Raw genomic sequence first — 18,011 nt, forward strand, 5'->3', positions numbered from 1 at the left:
GTGCAAGGGATAGAGTTAAGCTGCAGTAATGCATTGAAATCTAATACTGATCTTATAGAAAATGATCAAAGCAAACCAGAAACAATGAGATGATTTACTGTTCTTGCACTTAAGCCGGCATTGTTCCTTTTGTATTAAATACCGACGTAATATCTGTGTTTCATCTTCAATGTGAAGGTCCAAGGGATAGAGTAATCCTGCACTAGTGCATCGGAATCTAATACTGACCTCTCAGAAAACGCTCAAAGCTAACCACAAACAATGAGAAGATTTACTGTTCTGGCACTTAAGTGGGCATTGTTCCTTTTGTATTAAATACCGACGTAATATCTGTGTTTCATCTTCAATGTGAAGGTCCAAGGGATAGAGTAATCCTGCACTAGTGCATCGGAATCTAATACTGATCTCCCAGGAAACGCTCAAAGCAAACCACAAACAACGAGAGGATTTTCTCTTCTTGTACTTAATTCGGCATTGTTCCTTTTGTATTAAATCCTGACGCAATTTCTGTGTTTCATTGTCAATATGAAAGTCCAAGGAATAATGTAAAGCTGCAGTAGCGTATCCGAAACTAATACTGATCCCCCAGGAAACGATCCAGGCAATCCACAAACAATGGGATTATTTACTCTTCTTTTACTTAAGTCGGCATTACGCATTTTGTATTAAATCCCGACGCAATTCCTGTGTTTCATCGTCAATCTGAAGGTCCAAGGGATAGAATAAAGCTGCAGGAGTGCGTCGGAAGCAAATACTGATTTACCAGGAAACGCTCAAAGCAGACCACAAACAATGAGGAGATTTACTCCTCTTGTACTTATGTCAGCATTGTGCCTTTGGTATTAAATCCCGACGCAATTTCTGTGTTTCATCGTCAACGTGAATGGCCATGGGATAGAGTAAATCTGCAGTAGTGCAACGGAAACTAATACTTATCTCCCAGGAAACGCTCAAAGCAGACCACAAACAATGAGGAGATTTACTCCTCTTGTACTTATGTCGGCATTGTGCCTTTGGTATTAAATCCCGACGCAATTTCTGTTTTTCATCGTCAACGTGAATGGCCATGGGATAGAGTAAATCTGCAGTAGTGCAACGGAAACTAATACTTATCTCCCAGGAAACGCTCAAAGCAGACCACAAACAATGAGAAGATTTACTCTTCTTGCACTTAAGTCGGCATTGTGCCTAATGTATTAAATCCCGACCAAATTTCTTTGTTTCATGGTCAATTTGAAGTTCCAAGTGATAGAGTAATCATGCAGTAGTGCATCGGAATCTAATACTGATCTCAAAGGAAATGATCAAAGCAAACCACAAACAATGAGAAGATTTACTCTTCTTGTACTTAAGTTGGCATGAATCCTTTTGTATTACATCCCGACGCAATTTCTGTGTTTCATCGTCAATGTGAAGGTCCAAGGGGGATAGGAAAGCTGCAGTAGTGCATCGGAATCTAATACTGATCTCCCAGGAAACGCTCAAAGCAAACCACAAACAATGCCTTTTGTATTAAATCCCGACGCAATATCTGTATTCCATCGTCAATGTGTACGTCCAAGGGATAGAGTAAAGCTGCAGTAGTGCATCGGAATCTAATACTTATCTCCCAGGAAACGCTTAAAGCAAACCGCAAACAATGAAAATATTTACTCTTCTTGTACTTAAGTCGGCATTGTGCAGTTGATATTGAATCCCGACGCATTTTCTGTGATTCATCGTCAATTTGAAGGTCCAAGGGATGGAGTAAAGCTGCAGTAGTGCATCGGAATCTAATACTTATCTCCCAGGAAACGCTCAAACCTAAACATGAACAATGAGAATAAGTACTCTTCTTGTACTTAAGTCGGCATTGTGAATATTGTATTAAATCCCGACGCAATTTCTGAGTTTCATAGTCAATGTGAAGTTCTGAGTGATAGAGTAATCATGCAGAAGCGCATCGGAATCTAATACTGATCTCCCAGGAAACGCACAAAGCATACCACAAACAATAAGAAGAATTACTCTTCTTGTACTTAAGTCGGCATTGTGCCTTTTGTATTAAATCCCGACGCAATTTCTGTGTTTCATCGCCAATGTGAAGGTCCAAGGGATAGAGTAAAGCTGCAGCTGTGTATCGGTATCTAATACTGATCTCCAGGAAACGCTCAAAGCAAACCACAAACAATGAGAATATTTACTCGTCTTGTACTTAAGTCGGCATTGTGCCATTTGAAATAAATACCAACGCAATTTCTGTGTTTCATCGTCAATATGAAGGTCCTAGGGATAAAGTAAAGATGCAGTAGTGAATCGGAATCTAATACAGATCCCACAGGAAACGCTCAAAGCAAACAACAAGCAATGAGAAGTTTTACTCTTCTTGTTCTTAAGTCGGCATTGCGCCTTCTGTATTATATCCCGACGCAATTTCTCTGTTTCGTCGTCAATTAGAAGGTCCAAGGGATAGACTGAAGCTACAGCAGTGCGTCGGAAGCTAATACTGATCTCACAGGAAACGCTCAAAGCAAATCACAAACAATGAGAAGATTTACTCTTCTTGTACTTAAGTCGGCATTGTGCTTTTTGTATTTAATCACGACGCAATTTCTGTGTTTCATCGTCAATGTGAAGGTCCAAGGGATAGAGTAAAACTGCAGTAGAGCATCGGAATCTAATACTGATCTCCCAGGAAACGCTCAAATCAAATCACAAACAATGAGAAGATATACTCTTCTTGTACTTAGATCGGCAATGTGCCTTTTGTATTAAATCTCGACGGAATTTCTGTGTTACATCGTCAATGTGAAGGTCCAAGGAATAGAGTAAAGCTGCAGTAGTCAATCAGAATCTAATACTTATCTCCCAGGAAACGCTTAAATCAAACCACAAACAATGAGAACATTTACTCTTCTTGTACTTAAGTCGGCATTGTGACTTTTGTATTATATCTTGACGCAATTTCAGTGTTTCATCGTCAATGTGAAGGTCCAAGGGATAGAGTAAAGCAGCAGTAGTGAATCGGAATCTTATACTGATCTCCCAGGAAAGGCAAAGGAAACCACAAACAATGAGATGACTTACTCGTCTTGTACTTATGTTGGCATTGTGCCTTTTGTATTAAATCCCGACGCAATTTCTGTGTTCCATGGTCTATGTGAAGATCCAAGGGATACAGTAAAGCTGCTGTAGTGCATCGGAATCTAATACTGATATCGCAGGAAACGCTCAAACCCAACCACAAAGAATAAGAAGATTTACACTTCTTGTACTGAGGTCGGCATTTAGCCTTTTGTATTAAATCCTGCCGCAATCTCTGTGTTTCATCGTCAATGTGAAGCTCCAAGGGATAGAGTAAAGCTGCAGTAGTGCATCGGAATCTAATACTGATCTCCCCGGAAACGCTCAAACCAAACCACGAGCAATGAGAAGATTTACTCTTCTTGTACTTAAGTCGGCATTGTGCCTATTGTATTAAATCCCGACGCAATTTCTGTGTTTCATCGTCAATGTGAAGGTCCAAGGGATAGAGTAATCCTGCAGTAGTGCATCGGAATCTAATACTGATCTCCGCGGAAACGCTAAAAGCAAAGCACATACAATGAGAACATTTACTCCTCTTGTACTTTAGTCGGCATTGTGCCTTTTGAATTAAATCCCGACGCAATATCTGTGTTTCATCGTCAATGTGTAGGTCCAAGGGATGGAGTAAAGCTCAAGTAGTGCATCGGAATCTAATACTTATCTCACAGGAAACGCTTAAAGCAAACCACAAACAATGAGAATATTTACTCCACTTGTACTTAAGTCGGCATTGTGCCTTTTATATTGAATCCCGACGCAATTTCTGTGCCTCATCGTCAATTTGATGGTCCATGGGATGGAATAAAGCTGCAGTAGTGCATCGGAATCTAATACTTATCTCCCAGGAAACGCTCAAACGAAACCACGAACAATGAGAAGATTTACTCTTCTTGTACTTATGTCGGCATTCTGCCTATTGTATTAAATCCCGACGCAATTTCTGAGTTTCATAGTCAATGTGAAGTTCCAAGTGATTGAGTAATCATGTAGTAGTGCATCGGAATCTAATACTGATCTCAAAGCAAACGATCAAAGCAAACCACAAACGATGAGAAGATTTACTCTTCTTGTACTTAAGTCGGCATTAAGCCTTTTGTATTAAATCCGGAAGCAATTTCTGTGTTTCATCGTCAATGTGAGGTTCCAAGGGATAGAGTAAAGCTAGGTAGTGCATCGGAATCTAATACTGAACCCCCAGGAAACGCTCAAAGCAAACCACAAGCAATTAGAAGATTTAGTCATCTTGTACTTAAGTCGTCCTTCTGCATTTTGTATTATATCCCGACGAAATTTCTGTGTTTCATCGTCAATGTGACGTTCCAAGGGATAGAGTAAAGCTGCAGTAGTGCATTGGAATCTAATACTGATCCCCCAGGAAACGCTCAAAGCAATCCAGAAAAAATGGCAAGATTTACTCTTGTTGCACTTAAGTCGGCATTGTGCCTTTTGTATTAAATCCCTACGCAATTTCTTTGTTTCATCGTCAATGTGTTGGGCCATACGATAGAGTAAAGCTGCAGTAGCGCATCGGAATCTAATTCTTATCTCTCAGGAAACGCTCAAACCAAAAAACAAACAATGAAAAGATTTACTCTTCTTGTACTTAAGTCTTCTTTGTGCCTTTTGTATTAAATCCCGACGCAATTTCTGTGTTTCATCGTCAATGTGAAGGTCCAAGGGATAGAGTAAAGCTGCCATAGTGCATCGGAATGTAATACTGATCCCCCAGGATACGCTCAAAACAAACCACAATCAATGAGATGATTTACTCATCCTGTACTTAAGTCGGCATTGTGCCTTTTGTATTAAATCCCGACGCAATTTCTGTGTTTCATCGTCAATGTCAAGTTCCAAGGGATAGAGTAAAGCTGCAGTAGTGCATCGGAATCTAGTACTTATCTCCCAGGAAACGCTCAAACCAAACCACAAACAATGAGAAGATTTACTCTTTTTATAACTAAGTCATCATTGTGCCTTTTGTATTATATCCGGACGCAATTTCTGTGTTTCATCGTCAATGGGAAAGGTCCAACGGATAGAATTAAGCTGCAGTAGTGCATCGGAATCTAATACTGATCTCGCAGAAAACGCCCAAAGCTAACCACAAACAATGAGAAGATTTACTCTTCTTGTACTTAGGTCGGCATTGTGCCTTTTGTATTAAATCCCGACGCAAAATCTGAGTTTCATCGTCAATGTGAAAGTCCAAGAGATAGAGTAAAGCTGCAGTAGTGCATCGGAATCTAATACTGATCCCCCAGGAAACGCTAAAAGCAAACCACAAACAATGAGAAGATTAACTCTTCTTCTACTTGAGTCATCATTGTGCCTTTTGTATTAAATACCGACGCAATTTCTGTGTTTCATCGTCAATGTTAAGGTCCGAGGGACAGAGTAAAGCTGCCGTAGCGCATCGGAATCCAAAACTGATATCCAGGAAACGCTCAAAGCAAACCACAAACAAAGACAAGATTTACTCTACTTGTACTCAAGTCGGCGTTGTGCCATTTGAAATAAATCCCAACGCAATTTCTGTGTTTCATCGTCAATGTGAAGGTTTAAGGGATAGAGTAAAGCTGCAGCAGTGCGTCGGAATCTAATACTGATCCCCCAGGAAACGTTCAAAGCAAACCACAAACAATGGGAAGATTAATTCTTCTTCTACTTGAGTCATCATTGTGCCTTTTGTATTAAATCCCGACGCAATTTCTGTGTTTCATCGTCAATGTGAAGGTCCGAGGGATAGAGTAAAGCTGCTGTAGTGCATCGGAATCTAAAACTGATATCCAGGAAACGCTCAAAGCAAACCACAAACAATGAGAAGATTTACTCTACTTGTACTTAAGTCAGCGTTGTGCCATTTGAAATAAATCCCAACGCAATTTCTCTGTTTCATCTTCAAAGTGAAGGTTTAAGGGATAGAGTAAAGCTGCAGCAGTGCGTCGGAAACTAATACTGAACTCCCTGGAAACGCTCAAAGCAAATCCTTAACAATGAGAAGATTTACTCTTCTTGTACTTAAGGCGGCATTGAGCCTTTTGTATTACATCCCGACGCAATTTCTGCGATTCATCGACAATATGAAGGTCCTAGGGATAGAGTAAAGCTGCAGTAGTGCATCGGAATCAAATACTGATCTCCCCGGAAACGCTCAAAGCAAACCACAAACAATGAGAAGATTTACTCTTCTTGTACTTTGGTCGGCACTGTGCCTTATGTATTAAATCTCGACGCAATATCTGTGTTTCATCGTCAATGTGTAGGTCCAAGGGATAGAGTAAAGCTGCAGTAGTGCATCGGAATCTAATACTTATCTCACAGGAAACGCTTAAAGCGAACCACAAACATTGAGAAGATATACTCTTCTTGTACTTAATTCGGCATTGTGCCTTTTGTATTAAATCCCGACGCAATTTCTGTGTTACATCGTCAATGTGAAAGTCCTAGGGATAGAGTAAAGCTGCAGTAGTGCATCGGAATCTAATACTGATCCCCCAGGAAACGCTCAAAGCAAACAACAAACAATGAGAAGATTTACTCTTCTTGTACTTAAGTCGGCATTGTGCCTTTTGTATTACATCCCGACGCAATTTCTGTGTTTCATCGTCAATATGAAGGTCCTAGGGATAAAGTAAAGATGCAGTAGTGCATCGGAATCTAATACTGATCCCCAAGGAAACGCTCAAAGCAAACAACAAACAAAGAGAAGATTTACTCTTCTTGTACTTAAGTCGGCATTGCGCATTTTGTATTATATCCCGACGCAATTTCTCTGTTTCATCGTCAATGTGAAGGTCCAACGGATAGACTAAAGCTGCAGCAGTGCGTCGGAAGCTAATACTGATCTCACAGGAAACGCTCAAAGCAAATCTCAAACAATGAGTAGATTTACTCTTCTTGTACTTAAGTCGGCATTGTGCTTTTTGTATTTAATCCCGACGCAATTTCTGTGTTTCATCGTCAATGTGTAGGTCCAAGGGATAGAGTAAAGCTGCAGTAGTGCATCGGAATCTAATACTTATCTCTCAGGAAACGCTTTTAAGCAAACCACAAACAATGAGAATATATACTCTTCTTGTACTTAAGTCGGCATTGTGCTTTTTATATTGAATCCCGACGCAATTTCTGTGTTTCATCGTCAATTTGAAGGTCGAAGGGATGGAGTAAAGCTGCAGTAGTGCATCGGAACCTAATACTTATCTCCCACTAAATGCTCAAACCAAACGACGAACAATGAGAAGATTTACTCTTCTTGTACTTAAGTCGGCATTGCGCATTTTGTATTATATCCCGACGCAATTTCTGTGTTTCATCTTCAATGTGGAGGTCCAAGGGAGAGAGGGAAGCTGCAGTAAAGCTTCGGAATCTATTCTGATCTCGCAGGAAACGCTCAAAACGGACTACAAACAATGAGAAAGTTTACTCTTCTTGTACTTATGTCGGCATTGTGCCTTATGTACTAAAACCCGACGCAATTTCTGTGTTTCATCGTCAATGTGAAGGTGCAAAGGATTGAGTTAAGCTGCAGTAGTGCGTTGAAATCTAATACTGATTTCATAGAAAACGATCAAAGCAAACCAGAAACAATGGAAAGATTTACTGTTCTTGCACTTATCCCTTCATTGTTCCTTTTGTATTAAATCCCGACGTAATTTCTGTGTTTCATCGTCAATGTGAACGTCCAAGGGATAGAGTAATCCTGCAGTAGTGCATCGGAATCTAAAACTGATCCCCCAGGAAACGCTCAAAGCAAACATCAAACAATGAGAAGATTTACTATTCTTGTACTTAAGTCGGCATTGCGCCTTTTGTATTATATCCCGACGCAATTTCTCTGTTTCATCGCCAATGTGAAGGTCCAAGGGATAGACTAAAGCTGCAGCAGTGCGTCGGAAGCTAATACTGATCTCACAGGAAACGCTCAAAGCAAATCACAGACAATGAGAAGATTTACTCTTCTTGTACTTAAGTCGGCATTGTGCTTTTTGTATTTAATCCCGACGCAATTTCTGTGTTTCATCGTCAATGTGAAGGTCCAAGGGATAGAGTAAAGCTGCAGTAGAGCATCGGAATCTAATACTGATCTCCCAGGAGACGCTCAATGCAAATCACAAACAATGAGAAGATATACTCTTCTTGTACTTAGATCGGCATTGTGCCTTTTATATTAAATCCCGACGCAATTTCTGTGTTACATCGTCAGTGTGAAAGTCCTAGGGATAGAGTAAAGCTGCAGTAGTGCTTCGGAATCTAATACTGATCCCCCAGGAAACGCTCAAAGCAAACAACAAACAATGAAAAGATGTACTCTTCTTGTACTTAAGTCGGCATTGTGCCTTTTGTATTACATCCCGACGCAATTTCTGTGTTTCATCGTCAATACGAAGGTCCTAGGGATAAAGTAAAGATGCAGTAGTGCATCGGAATCTAATACTGATCCCCCAGGAAACGCTCAAAGCAAACCACAAACAATGAGAAGATTTACTCTTCTTGTACTTAAGTCGGCATTGCGCCTTTTGTATTATTTCCCGACGCAATTTCTCTGTTTCATCGTCAAGGTGAAGGTCCAACGGATAGACTAAAGCTGCAGCAGTGCGTCGGAAGCTAATACAGATCACACAGGAAACGCTCAAAGCAAACCACAAAAAATGAGAAGATATACTCTTCTTGTACTTACGTCGGCATTGTGCCTTTTGTATTAAATCCCGACGCAATTTCTGTGTTACATCGTCAATGTGAAGGTCCAAGGAATAGAGTAAAGCTGCAGTAGTGCATCGGAATCTAATACTGATCTCCCAGGAAACGCTCAAAGCAAACCACAAACAATGAGAAGATTTACTCTTCCTGTACTTATGTCGTCATGTGCTTTTTGCATTAAATCCAGAAGCAATTTCTGTGTTTCATCGTCAATGTGAAGTTCCTAGGGATTGAGTAAGGCTGCAGTAGTGCAACGGAATCTAATACTGATCTCCCAGGAAACGCACAAAGCAAACCACAAACAAGGACAAGATTTACTCTTCTTGTACTTATGATGGCATTGTGCCTTTTGCATTAAATCCATACGCAATTTGTGTATTTCATAGTCAATATGAAGTCACAAGGGATTGAGTATAGCTGAAGTAGTGCATCGGAATCTAATACTGATCTCCCAGGAAACGCTCAAAGCAAACCACAAATAATGAGAAGATTTACTCTTCTTGTACTTAAGTCGTCATTGTGCCTTTTGTATTAAATCCGGACGCAATTTCTGTGTTTCATCGTCAATATGAAGTTCCTACGGATAAAGTAAAGATGCAGTAGTGCATCGGAATCTAATACTGATCCCCCAGGAAACGCTCAAAGCAAACAACAAACAATGAGAAGATTTACTCTTCTCGTACTTAAGTCGGCATTGCGCCTTTTGTATTATATCCCGACGCAATTTCTCTGTTTCATCGTCAATGTGAGGGTCCAACGGATAGACTAAAGCTGCAACAGTGCGTCGGAAGCTAATACTGATCTCACAGGAAAAGCTCAAAGCAGATCACAAACAATGAGAAGATTTACTCTTCTTGTTCTTAAGTCGGCATTGTGCTTTTTGTATTTATTCCCGACGCAATTTCTGTGTTTCATCGTCAATGTGTAGGTCCAAGGGATAGAGTAAAGCTGCAGTAGTGCATCGGAATGTAATACTTATCTCCCACTAAATGCTAAAACCAAACCACGAACAGTGAGAAGATTTACTCCCATTGTACTTAAGTCGGCATTGTGCCTATTGTTTTAAATCCCGACGCAATTTTTGTGTTTCATAGTCAATGTGAAGTTCCAAGTGATAGAGTAATTATGCAGTAGTGCATCGGAATCTAATACTCATCTCAAAGGAAACGATCAAAGCAAATCACAAACAATGAGAAGATTTACTCTTCTTGTACTTAAGTCGGCATTAAGGCTTTTGTATTAAATCCCGACGCAATTTCTGTGTTTCATCGTCAATGTGAAGTTCCAAGGGATAGAGTAAAGCTGCAGTAATGCATCGGAATCTAATACTGATCTCCCAGGAAACGCTCAAAGCAAACCACAAAGAATGAGAAGATATACTCTTCTTATACCTAAGTAATCATTGTGCCTTTTGTATTATATCCCGACGCAATTTCTGTGTTTCATCGTCAATGTGAAGGTCCAACGGATAGAATAAAGCTGCAGTAGTGCATCGGAATCTAATACTGATCTCGCAGAAATCGCCCAAAGCTAACCACAAACAATGAGAAGATTTACTCTTCTTGTACTTAGGTCGGCATTGTGGCTTTTGTATTAAATCCCGACGCAATTTCTGTGTTTCATCATCAATGTGAAGGTCCGAGGGATAGAGTAAAGCTGCCGTAGTGCATCGGAATCTGAAACTGATCACCCAGGAAACGCCCAAAGCTAACCACAAGCAATGAGAAGATTAACTCTTCTTCTACTTCAGTCATCATTGTGCCTTTTGTATTAAATCCCGACGCAATTTCTGTGTTTCATCATCAATGTGAAGGTCTGAGTGATAGAGTAAATCTGCCGTAGTGCATCGGAATCTAAAACTGATCACCCAGGAAACGCCCAAAGCTAACCACAAACAATGAGAAGATTTACTCTACTTGTACTTAAGTCGGCGTTGTGCCATTTGAAATAAATACCAACGCAATTTCTGTGTTTCATCGTCAATGTGAAGGTTTAAGGGATAGAGAAAAGCTGCAGCAGTGCGTCGGAATCTAATACTGATCTCCCAGGAAACGCTCAAAGCAAACCAGAAACAATGAGAAGATTTACTCTTCTTGTACTTAAGTCGGCATTGAGCCTTTTGTATTACATCCCGACGCAATTACTGTGATTCATCGTCAATATGAAGGTCCTAGGGATAGAGTAAAGCTGCAGTAGTGCATCGGAATCAGATACTGATCTCCCCGGAAACGCTCAAAGAAAACCACAAACAATGAGAAGATTTACTCTTCTTGTACTTTGGTCGGCACTGTGCCTTATGTATTAAATCTCGACGCAATATCTGTGTTTCATCGTCAATGTGTAGGTCCAAGGGATAGAGTAAAGCTGCAGTAGTGCATCGGAATCTAATACTTATCTCACAGGAAACGCTTAAAGCGAACCACAAACATTGAGAAGATATACTCTTCTTGTACTTAAGTCGGCATTGCGCCGTTTGTATTATTTCCCGACGCAATTTCTCTGTTTCATCGTCAATGTGAAGGTCCAAGGGATAGAGGAAAGCTGCAGTAGAGCATCGGAATCTAATACTGATCTCCCAGGAAACGCTCAAAGCAAATCACGAACAATGAGAAGATATACTCTTCTTGTACTCAAGTCGGCATTGTGCCTTTTATATTGAATCCCGACGCATTTTCTGTGTTTCATCGTCACTTTGAAGGTCCAAGGGATGGAGTAAAGCTGCAGTAGTGCATCGGAATCTAATACTTATCTAACACTAAATGCTCAAACCAAACCACGAACAATGAGAAGATTTACTCCTCTTGTACATAAGTCGGCATTGTGCCTATTGTATTAAATCCCGACACAATTTCTGTGTTTCATAATCAATGTGAAGTTCCAAGTGATAGAGTAATTATGCAGTAGTGCATCGGAATCTAATACTCATCTCAAAGGAAACGATCAAAGCAAACCACAAACAATGAGAAGATTTACTTTTCTTGTACTTAAGTCGGCATTAAGGCTTTTGTATTAAATCCCGACGCAATTTCTGTGTTTCATCGTCAATGTGAAGTTCCAAGGGATAGAGTAAAGCTGCAGTAATGCATCGGAATCTAATACTGATCTCCCAGGAAACGCTCAAAGCAAACCACAAAGAATGAGAAGATATACTCTTCTTATACCTAAGTAATCATTGTGCCTTTTGTATTATATCCCGACGCAATTTCTGTGTTTCATCGTCAATGTGAAGGTCCAACGGATAGAATAAAGCTGCAGTAGTGCATCGGAATCTAATACTGATCTCGCAGAAAACGCCCAAAGCTAACCACAAACAATGAGAAGATTTACTCTTCTTGTACTTAGGTCGGCATTGTGGCTTTTGTATTAAATCCCGACGCAATTTCTGTGTTTCATCATCAATGTGAAGGTCCGAGGGATAGAGTAAAGCTGCCGTAGTGCATCGGAATCTGAAACTGATCACCCAGGAAACGCCCAAAGCTAACCACAAGCAATGAGAAGATTAACTCTTCTTCTACTTGAGTCATCATTGTGCCTTTTGTATTAAATCCCGACGCAATTTCTGTGTTTCATCATCAATGTGAAGGTCTGAGTAAATCTGCCGTAGTGCATCGGAATCTAAAACTGATCACCCAGGAAACGCCCAAAGCTAACCACAAACAATGAGAAGATTTACTCTACTTGTACTTAAGTCGGCGTTGTGCCATTTGAAATAAATACCAACGCAATTTCTGTGTTTCATCGTCAATGTGAAGGTTTAAGGGATAGAGTAAAGCTGCAGCAGTGCGTCGGAATCTAATACTGATCTCCCAGGAAACGCTCAAAGCAAACCAGAAACAATGAGAAGATTTACTCTTCTTGTACTTAAGTCGGCATTGAGCCTTTTGTATTACATCCCGACGCAATTACTGTGATTCATCGTCAATATGAAGGTCCTAGGGATAGAGTAAAGCTGCAGTAGTGCATCGGAATCAGATACTGATCTCCCCGGAAACGCTCAAAGAAAACCACAAACAATGAGAAGATTTACTCTTCTTGTACTTTGGTCGGCACTGTGCCTTATGTATTAAATCTCGACGCAATATCTGTGTTTCATCGTCAATGTGTAGGTCCAAGGGATAGAGTAAAGCTGCAGTAGTGCATCGGAATCTAATACTTATCTCACAGGAAACGCTTAAAGCGAACCACAAACATTGAGAAGATATACTCTTCTTGTACTTAAGTCGGCATTGCGCCGTTTGTATTATTTCCCGACGCAATTTCTGTGTTTCATCGTCAATGTGAAGTTCCAAGGGATAGAGTAAAGCTGCAGTAATGCATCGGAATCTAATACTGATCTCCCAGGAAACGCTCAAAGCAAACCACAAAGAATGAGAAGATATACTCTTCTTATACCTAAGTAATCATTGTGCCTTTTGTATTATATCCCGACGCAATTTCTGTGTTTCATCGTCAATGTGAAGGTCCAACGGATAGAATAAAGCTGCAGTAGTGCATCGGAATCTAATACTGATCTCGCAGTCGGCATTAAGGCTTTTGTATTAAATCCCGACGCAATTTCTGTGTTTCATCGTCAATGTGAAGTTCCAAGGGATAGAGTAAAGCTGCAGTAATGCATCGGAATCTAATACTGATCTCCCAGGAAACGCTCAAAGCAAACCACAAAGAATGAGAAGATATACTCTTCTTATACCTAAGTAATCATTGTGCCTTTTGTATTATATCCCGACGCAATTTCTGTGTTTCATCGTCAATGTGAAGGTCCAACGGATAGAATAAAGCTGCAGTAGTGCATCGGAATCTAATACTGATCTCGCAGAAAACGCCCAAAGCTAACCACAAACAATGAGAAGATTTACTCTTCTTGTACTTAGGTCGGCATTGTGGCTTTTGTATTAAATCCCGACGCAATTTCTGTGTTTCATCATCAATGTGAAGGTCCGAGGGATAGAGTAAAGCTGCCGTAGTGCATCGGAATCTGAAACTGATCACCCAGGAAACGCCCAAAGCTAACCACAAGCAATGAGAAGATTAACTCTTCTTCTACTTGAGTCATCATTGTGCCTTTTGTATTAAATCCCGACGCAATTTCTGTGTTTCATCATCAATGTGAAGGTCTGAGTAAATCTGCCGTAGTGCATCGGAATCTAAAACTGATCACCCAGGAAACGCCCAAAGCTAACCACAAACAATGAGAAGATTTACTCTACTTGTACTTAAGTCGGCGTTGTGCCATTTGAAATAAATACCAACGCAATTTCTGTGTTTCATCGTCAATGTGAAGGTTTAAGGGATAGAGTAAAGCTGCAGCAGTGCGTCGGAATCTAATACTGATCTCCCAGGAAACGCTCAAAGCAAACCAGAAACAATGAGAAGATTTACTCTTCTTGTACTTAAGTCGGCATTGAGCCTTTTGTATTACATCCCGACGCAATTACTGTGATTCATCGTCAATATGAAGGTCCTAGGGATAGAGTAAAGCTGCAGTAGTGCATCGGAATCAGATACTGATCTCCCCGGAAACGCTCAAAGAAAACCACAAACAATGAGAAGATTTACTCTTCTTGTACTTTGGTCGGCACTGTGCCTTATGTATTAAATCTCGACGCAATATCTGTGTTTCATCGTCAATGTGTAGGTCCAAGGGATAGAGTAAAGCTGCAGTAGTGCATCGGAATCTAATACTTATCTCACAGGAAACGCTTAAAGCGAACCACAAACATTGAGAAGATATACTCTTCTTGTACTTAAGTCGGCATTGCGCCGTTTGTATTATTTCCCGACGCAATTTCTCTGTTTCATCGTCAATGTGAAGGTCCAAGGGATAGAGGAAAGCTGCAGTAGAGCATCGGAATCTAATACTGATCTCCCAGGAAACGCTCAAAGCAAATCACGAACAATGAGAAGATATACTCTTCTTGTACTCAAGTCGGCATTGTGCCTTTTATATTGAATCCCGACGCATTTTCTGTGTTTCATCGTCACTTTGAAGGTCCAAGGGATGGAGTAAAGCTGCAGTAGTGCATCGGAATCTAATACTTATCTAACACTAAATGCTCAAACCAAACCACGAACAATGAGAAGATTTACTCCTCTTGTACTTAAGTCGGCATTGTGCCTATTGTATTAAATCCCGACACAATTTCTGTGTTTCATAATCAATGTGAAGTTCCAAGTGATAGAGTAATTATGCAGTAGTGCATCGGAATCTAATACTCATCTCAAAGGAAACGATCAAAGCAAACCACAAACAATGAGAAGATTTACTTTTCTTGTACTTAAGTCGGCATTAAGGCTTTTGTATTAAATCCCGACGCAATTTCTGTGTTTCATCGTCAATGTGAAGTTCCAAGGGATAGAGTAAAGCTGCAGTAATGCATCGGAATCTAATACTGATCTCCCAGGAAACGCTCAAAGCAAACCACAAAGAATGAGAAGATATACTCTTCTTATACCTAAGTAATCATTGTGCCCTTTGTATTATATCCCGACGCAATTTCTGTGTTTCATCGTCAATGTGAAGATCCAACGGATAGAATAAAGCTGCAGTAGTACATCGGAATCTAATACTGATCTCGCAGAAAACGCCCAAAGCTAACCACAAACAATGAGAAGATTTACTCTTCTTGTACTTAGGTCAGCATTGTGGCTTTTGTATTAAATCCCGACGCAATTTCTGTGTTTCATCGTCAATGTGAAGGTCCGAGGGATAGAGTAAAGCTGCCGTAGTGCATCGGAATCTAAAACTGATCACCCAGGAAACGCCCAAATCTAACCACAAACAATGAGAAGATTAACTCTTCTTCTACTTGAGTCATCATTGTGCCTTTTGTATTAAATCCCGACGCAATTTCTGTGTTTCATCATCAATGTGAAGGTCCAAGGGATAGAGTAAATCTGCCGTAGTGCATCGGAATCTAAAACTGATCACCCACGAAACGCCCAAAGCTAACCACAAACAATGAGAAGATTTACTCTACTTGCACTTAAGTCGGCGTTGTGCCATTTGAAATAAATCCCAACGCAATTTCTGTGTTTCATCGTCAATGTGAAGGTTTAAGTGATAGAGTAAAGCTGCAGCAGTGCGTCGGAATCTAATACTGATCTCCCAGGAAACGCTCAAAGCAAACCAGAAACAATGAGAAGATTTACTCTTCTTGTACTTAAGTCGGCATTGAGCCTTTTGTATTACATCCCGACGCAATTACTGTGATTAATCGTCAATATGAATGTCCTAGGGATAGAGTAAAGCTGCAGTAGTGCATCGGAATCAGATACTGATCTCCCCGGAAACGCTCAAAGAAAACCACAAACAATGAGAAGATTTACTCTTCTTGTACTTTGGTCGGCACTGTGCCTTATGTATTAAATCTCGACGCAATATCTGTTGTTTCATCGTCAATGTGTAGGACCAAGGGATAGAGTAAAGCTGCAGTAGTGCATCGGAATCTAATACTTATCTCACAGGAAACGCTTAAAGCGAACCACAAACATTGAGAAGATATACTCTTCTTGTACTTAAGTCGGCATTGCGCCGTTTGTATTATTTCCGGACGCAATTTCTCTGTTTCATCGTCAATGTGAAGGTCCAAGGGATAGAGGAAAGCTGCAGTAGAGCATCGGAATCTAATACTGATCTCCCAGGAAACGCTCAAAGCAAATCACGAACAATGAGAAGATATACTCTTCTTGTACTCAAGTCTGCATTGTGCCTTTTATATTGAATCCCGACGCAATTTCTGTGTTTCATCGTCACTTTGACGGTCCAAGGGATGGAGTAAAGCTGCAGTAGTGCATCGGAATCTAATACTTATCTAACACTAAATGCTCAAACCAAACCACGAACAATGAGAAGATTTACTCCTCTTGTACTTAAGTCGGCATTGTGCCTATTGTATTAAATCCCGACACAATTTCTGTGTTTCATAGTCAATGTGAAGTTCCAAGTGATAGAGTAATTATGCAGTAGTGCATCGGAATCTAATACTCATCTCAAAGGAAACGATCAAAGCAAACCACAAACAATGAGAAGATTTACTCTTCTTGTACTTAAGTCGGCATTAAGCCATTCGTATTACATCCCGACGAAATTTTTGTGTTTCATCGTCAATGTGAAGTTTCAAGGGATAGAGTAAAGCTGCAGTAGTGCATCGGAATCTAATACTGATCTCCCAGGAAACGCTCAAAGCAAATCACAAACAATGAGAAGATTCACTCTTCTTGTACTTAAGTCGGCGTTTTGCTTTTTGTATTTAATCCCGACGCAATTTCTGTGTTTCATCGTCAATGTGTAGGTCCAAGGGATAGACTAAAGCTGCAGTAGTGCATCGGATTCTAATACTTATCTCACAGGAAACGCTTAAAGCAAACCACAAACAATGAGAATATTTACTCTTCTTGTACTTAAGTCGGCATTGTTCTTTTATATTGAATCCCGACGCAATTTCTGTGTTTCATCGTCAATGTGTACGTCCAAGGGATAGTGTAAAGCTGTAGTAGTGCATCGGAATCTAATACTTATCTCCCACTAAATGCTCAAACCAAACCACGACCAATGAGAAGATTTACTCTTCTTCTACTTGATTCCTCTTTGTGCATTTTGTGTTATTTCCCGTCGCAATTTCTATGTTTCATCGTCAATGTGAAGGTCCAACGAATAGAGTAAAGCTGCAGTAGTGCATCTGAATCTAATACTGATCTTGCAGATAACGCTCAAAGCTAACCACAAACAATGAGAAGATGTACTCTTCTTGTACTTAGGTCGGTATTGTGCCTTTTGTATTAAATCCCGACGCAAATTCTGTGTTTCATCGTCAATGTGAAAGTCCAAGGGATAGAGTAAAGCTGCAGTAGTGCTTCGGAATCCACTACTGATCCCCCAGGAATCGCTCAAAGCAAACCACAAACAATGAGAAGATTTAGTCTTCTTGTACTTAAGTCGTCATTGTGCATTTTGTATTATATCCCGACGCAATTTCTGTGTTTCATCGTCAATGTGAAGGTCCAAGGGAGAGAGGAAAGCTGCAGTAAAGCTTCGGAATCTATTCTGATATCCCAGGAAACGCTCAAAACGGACTACAAACAATGAGAAAGTTTACTCTTCTTGTACTTAAGTCGGCATTGCGCCTTATGTACTACAACCCGACGCAATTTCTGTGTTTCATCGTCAATGTGAAGGTGCAAAGGATGGAGTTAAGCTGCAGTAGTGCATTGAAATCTAATACTGATCTCATAGAAAACGATCAAAGCAA

Source organism: Schistocerca piceifrons, unplaced genomic scaffold (genome assembly GCF_021461385.2).
Source record: "Schistocerca piceifrons isolate TAMUIC-IGC-003096 unplaced genomic scaffold, iqSchPice1.1 HiC_scaffold_2345, whole genome shotgun sequence".
NCBI lineage: Eukaryota > Metazoa > Arthropoda > Insecta > Orthoptera > Acrididae > Schistocerca > Schistocerca piceifrons.